Source organism: Pristis pectinata, chromosome 16 (genome assembly GCF_009764475.1).
Source record: "Pristis pectinata isolate sPriPec2 chromosome 16, sPriPec2.1.pri, whole genome shotgun sequence".
In the NCBI taxonomy this organism is placed as follows: domain Eukaryota; kingdom Metazoa; phylum Chordata; class Chondrichthyes; order Rhinopristiformes; family Pristidae; genus Pristis; species Pristis pectinata.
This window is the reverse complement of record NC_067420.1, coordinates 31,115,534-31,121,663: the sequence shown is the minus strand read 5'-3', so window position 1 is coordinate 31,121,663 and position 6,130 is coordinate 31,115,534.

The window sequence follows — 6,130 nt, the reverse complement described above, 5'->3', positions numbered from 1 at the left end:
GTACAGCACAGGAACAGGCCCTTTGGCCCACCATTTTGCACAGACCATGTTGCCAACCTAATTAATCCCATTCATTCAGGGGCACTGAAACAATCCGTATCACCCTGCCTTTTCATCAGCTAATTCAGCAAAGAATGAGGATTAAATCTAATACACAAAGAGTGGTTGATATCTGGAACACGCTGCCTAAGGAGTTGGCGGAGGCAGTTACAATTACTGTGTTTAAGAGGCATTTAGACAGATACTTGAATAGGCAGTGCATAGAAAGATACCGTCCTAATCTGGGCAAATTGCTGAGAAATGTGACTAGTAGAGATTGGTACTTAATGGCTGGTTTAAACACTGTGAGCTGCAGGGCCTGTTTACAAGCTATGCGACTCTCTAAAATGGGATTAGTGTAGATAGGCAAAATAGTTGGCATGGAATTGGTGGGCCGAAGGGCCTGTTTCTGTGCTGTACGACTCTATGGCTCTATGACTCTATTAACATGACAAAGAATTCCAAGATGCTTTACAAAGTGGGGTGGTGGTCAGGATTAAGGAGATGTGAACTTAAGAATTTATGTTCTTTTAAAAACATGATTCATGGAGTAGTTTTCACACCAGCATTCGAGAAATGTGGCCCTTTCAGCTGGAAATGTTCTTGTTTACAAATTAGTGGGGGAAGGGTTTTTGGATCCAGTCAGTTCATGGTAATTTAAAGGGACATAATTAAAATGAGAATAGAGAAAGTTTAGATGGTCCATCCAATTCACCTTTTGTAAAGTCAGTCTGAGGTTCAGATTCCATTGCCATCCACAGCTTCTTTCCACAGCCTCATAAAGGAACATTTTAGTAAGTAATTTTCATTGCTTTTTTCACTGTTCCTTCTGCTATTCTGTATATTTCTAACACTGTATCCTATTATAGTCTCCTAACTTGCCTCCAATGAGCTTCATTTCAACAGCTGCTTCCCCTTTTAGTTCCAGTGTTCAAACAGGTACTCATACAACAGTCTGAATTTACTCAGAAAACCATACTGTAACATAGATAAAAATGACAAAATACAAAATGGTAGAATAATGTTATCACTTCCATTTTATTCTAAATGAGGATTTGTTTCTATTAAGATGACAAAGTTGAATGTAATAGAAACATATTGGTGATATTTTTTGAAAGTTGAGCTCTTGCTGCCTATACTCACTTTGTCTTACACAATTCCAAATTCTAAATCCAATGCACCATCCTTTCCTATTATTTCAGGTTATCATTTCAAAAATATCCATCTGTAGCGGCCTGGACCCGCAGGACTCGAACTGCCATCGGCGGCCGCGGGCGCATGCGCGGGAGCGCGACGTGGACTAACCACGACACGGACTAACCGCAGGGTGGGCCTTCCGGCGGGGAGCGCACGTCACGTCCGCCAGAGAGGCTCTCGGTTACTTTAGCGAGCGCGCGCGCTTTGTCTGAGTCAGTAAAGTGTGCTCCAGTCCAGCCTCCGTGTCTCTGCGTTTTCTTTCCTGCCACGCGCTGCGTTCGGCTACACAACATCATTTTCAAAAGTATTTGCATCTTTACTTTTTTGCATGGTCTCTCAGGGCACATAATACTATCCATATCCTCTCCTGTGTTCTGGTGCATCTTCTATCCTTCCCTCACTCCTTTCAATTCCCAGGACTCTTGCCTCCATATTCTGAAACTGCCTTTCTAAATCACCAACTTCATGAATTTGAAACATCCCCTTCCTGTCTGAAAACTACTCAGTAAACCCATTGTTCACATCTCCTTAGTCCTGACCACCACCCCACTTTGTAAAGCATCTTGGAATTCTTTGTCACGTTAATAGAGTCATAGAGCCATAGAGTCGTACAGCACAGAAACAGGCCCTTCGGCCCACCACGTCCATGCCAACTATTTTGCCTATCTACACTAATCCCATTTTAGAGAGTCACATAGCTTGTAAACAGGCTCTACAGCCCACAGTGTTTAAACCAGCCATTAAGTACCAATCTCTACTAGTCACATTTCTCAGCAATTTGCCCAGATTAGGACGGTATCTTTCTATGCACTGCCTATTCAAGTATCTGTCTAAGTGCCTCTTAAACACAGTAATTATAAATGCCTCCGCCATCTCCTTAGGCAGCTTGTTCCGGATATCAACCACTCTCTGTGTAAAAAAAACTTTCCCCTCAAATCCCCTTTAAATCTCCCCACTCATCTTAAACCTATGCCCCTTGTTTTTGACACACACACCATGGGAAAAAGATTCTGACTGTCTACCCTATCTATGCCTCTCATAATCTCATCTACCTCCATCACACCACTCCTTAGCTTCCTTTGCTCCAGAGAAAACAAGCTCCACAATCCAACCTCTCCTTGTAGCTAAAAGTCCTCCCATCCAGGCAACATCCCAGTGAATCTCCTCTGCACCCTATCCAGCACAATCGCGCCCTACCTTTAATGAAAGGGCAATATTTAAGTTTAAACTATGTAAAACAAGTTTCAAACTTTGCTTCTTTACTCCGTTCCAGACTCCTTCTCATTGAAAATAGGTCTTGCTAATGAGAATTACAGGTTTGCCTTTCTTGTTTCTGGTTCTACACAACTGGCTGCTCAAGTTCTACAATTTAAAGAAACCTTTCACTGGTACCAGTAAACCAGCAAGCTTCCCTAATGTTGGTCTTAAATTTGTATTCTCAGTGCTCAGCATCCCAACTGTTGAAAGCTTTCTGGAGGCAGACGTACCAAAACTAGACTCCCAGCTACCTAATTAAAATAAGGAGATAGCTATTATGCCATTAGTGGTATTCGCAATAACCTCAGATTGCTCCCATGAATAATTATAGATCTGTAATCAACACCACCTAGAAGTCCAAATTTCTTCCTCCAAATGAAATCTTTTACTCCCCATAATTCTTCAAAGTTTATGACTTTTGGATGAAGATTTTATGTGTCCTCCTTTCTATAATTCTCATGACAACACTAGTTGCACTGTTCTCATGGTGAAAACAGTTTGCAGCAAAAGGAAGCATTTTGCTAAAGTTTAGTCTTGTTAATCTAATCACAGTAGGTAAGGGTTTAAATACTGACTCCACATACAGGAACCTTATGCAAGCCTAACTTAATATGATTATTTGTAAAACAGACACAAGATCAATTTCTACTCTACCCAATCGAGATAATAAGTTTGGAATAAAACAACACTACTGAGATCATTCATGGCTAATTGTCAATTCTGTCTCTGAATCTTAAAAATGCATTGTCTCCAGTGGTAGAGGGCTCACTTTAAAACTACCCTTGGGCTTAAACTGGCTTTTGTTTCTCTGCAGATAACCTTGATCACACTGTGAGTACTGAGAATGTTGTTCTGCCAAGGCTAGCTAGAGTGCAACAGCCACTCCTGTATTAAAAGAATTCATGCACAGGCATCTTCTACTCCTCAGAGTGGAAGCAAGTCATCCTCAATCATATGGGACTGCCTAAGAAGAAGAAGAAGATAGACTTGAAGCCATCTTATTGAATGAGAATAAATACCAATTTCACAGTGCTTAAGTCTTCTTAACTTTAAGCAAAGTTATCATGGCAGGAATATTTATTTCCAATATGATGGAATAACATGTTCTGGAAAACGTAAACAGCTTCAACAAGGGAATTATATCAAAATCTATCCACATATTTTGAGAATGTATATGAACATAACTAAATTGCATTACATTGTGCAAGTGAAATCTACATGTAGATCGTGGTCTACACCAGATTGTGCATGTATTAGTGAGAAGAGAGCAAACCTGACCCTGGGGCATTCACTTATTGGACTGCACACCTGGTGTAAAGAGACAAGCCCTGATACACAAAAGGGACCTCACTGACAACATGCGGTAACTTGTGACATTGGAATACTCCTGAAGATTTACACGTAGTGAAGGCACCATCATATCAGACAAGGCTGGTTATGTATTGCACAGAAGTTACTATTAAAATTAGCGCTTGATTGTGCTATTATAAATTAATTATCTCTCTTCAACAAGATGTATACACAAAATCCAGGCTGATACTTCAGTATAAAACATGGTAATGTGATAATAGCCAAGGTGCTATCTTCTATTGCTGACAAACGTTGTTCTTTCGCAATGAGTTCATCTTTCTGCTAAGTCACCGTATAAGGTTGAACCAGGATATTCGCATTTATGTCAACAATGGCGTAACGGTTACTTATAGCAGCTGGGGAATTTACATTCAGCTAATTCAATCATACTGATTTTTTTTAAAAAAGAATTCTTATATCAATAACAGTGATCACAAAACTAAAACCTATACGATTCACTAAAATCCTTCAGGGAAGAAAACTTGCCATCCTTACCCACAGATCCATGGCAACATGGCAAGTTGACTCTTACCTGCCTTCTGAAATGGTCAAGCAAGCATTCAGTGGTGTCAAAGCTGTTATATTATCATTACTATGCCATTATAATGCCATCCTCCTTTCCTCTTTGGAGAGAAGGAGGATGAGAGGTGACTTGATAGAGGTGTACAAGATGATAAGAGGCATAGATTGAGTGGACAGTCAGAGACTTTTTCCCAGGGCGAAAATGGCTAACACGAGGGGACATAATTTTAAGGTGATTGGAGGAAGATATAGGGGGGATGTCAGGGGTAAGTTTTTTACACAGGGAGTGGTGGGTGCATGGAAGTAAGAGGAGGAGATCATATCTGATCTGACTGCAATCTCTGCATTCCTGGAGTAACCTTTCACCTCCTTGCTTATCAAAAGTGTATCTAATTCTGCTTTTAAAATATCCAAAAACTCTGCTTCCACTACCTTTGAAGAAGTGAGTTGCAAAATTTCACCCCAGCTTTGTCTTATATTGGTGACCCCTTATTTTTAAACAGTGAGCCTCTGTTCCAGATTCTCCCACAACGAGGAAACATTCTTTCTGCATCCACTCTGACAAGATCCCTCAGAATCTTATGCTTCAATCAAGTCACCACTCACTCATCTGAGCTCCAGCAGATACAAAATTAACCTGTTCAACATTTCTTCACAACAGTACCTTCCATTTTAGTTAACTTTCTCTGTACTGGTTCCAAAATTTACTTCCTTCCTTCAATATGGAGACCGATACTGTCTGCAGTACTCCAGACGTGGCCTGACCAATGCCCTACATAGCTGAAGCATAACCTCACTACATTTGTATGTGATTCTCCTAACAATAAATAACAACATTCTGTTAGCTTTCCTAGTTATCTATCTGTTGTAGCTGCACACTAGCCTTTTGTGAATCATTGTCTAGTACACCACATCCCTCAGTGTCTCAGAGCTCTGCCATCTCTCACCAAAGAGATAACATGTTTCCCTTTTTATTTTTCCTGCCAAAAAGCATGCAAAGAAGTTTGAGATGAGCAGAGCCACGCACAGCTGACAACCAATGGCTCCCGAGGCAAACAAGCTGTTTGATTCAAACAGTCCATGTCATGCAGACAAGGTATACCCTTAATCACATTTATCCAGCCAGTTTCCAAATCTCCGCATGCGTTTTTTCTTCATCTATCCATCCAGTCCAACCTTTGATGCTGATATAATTCCTCATGCTGCTTTTAACCTTGGAAATGAATTTCTGATGGTTACTGACCTTGGCACAGATTTTAAAGTCTTACTCTCCTTCCAAATAATGTCTTGCACTGGGCCTGTTCCTGCGGTTCTTGAAGGAAATAATCTTCTCCTGGAAAATTTTCAATTTTACATAAAAGACTGTGTTTAGAACACTTTTCTTATAAAAAGAATTTATAATCAATGTTAATTTATGTGATGTTGGTGAAGGACCTCACATTTGCATTTAAGATGAAAACAAAGAAAAGTTTTGACAGAGGGCTGGGAACCAGTAGGAATGATGAGTATGAGTCTGTGTGTGTGTGCTTGTGAGTTTCACCTTGCAGTCAGGAGTTGGAGCGAGATTTGGAGCGGGAGCTTTGAAAAGAGGTGAGTCTCTGTGCGTGTGCTTGTGAGTTTCACCTTGCAAGAGTCTAAAAGAGGCACATTTGTAAATTGCTAGTAGCTGATTGGCTAATTAACAGCAGTGAATAAAAGGAAGGTGGGTATAAGTGGAGCGTCCATTGTGGGAGTGGACCAGGGTTAGAGTGGAGCACTTGAGGCT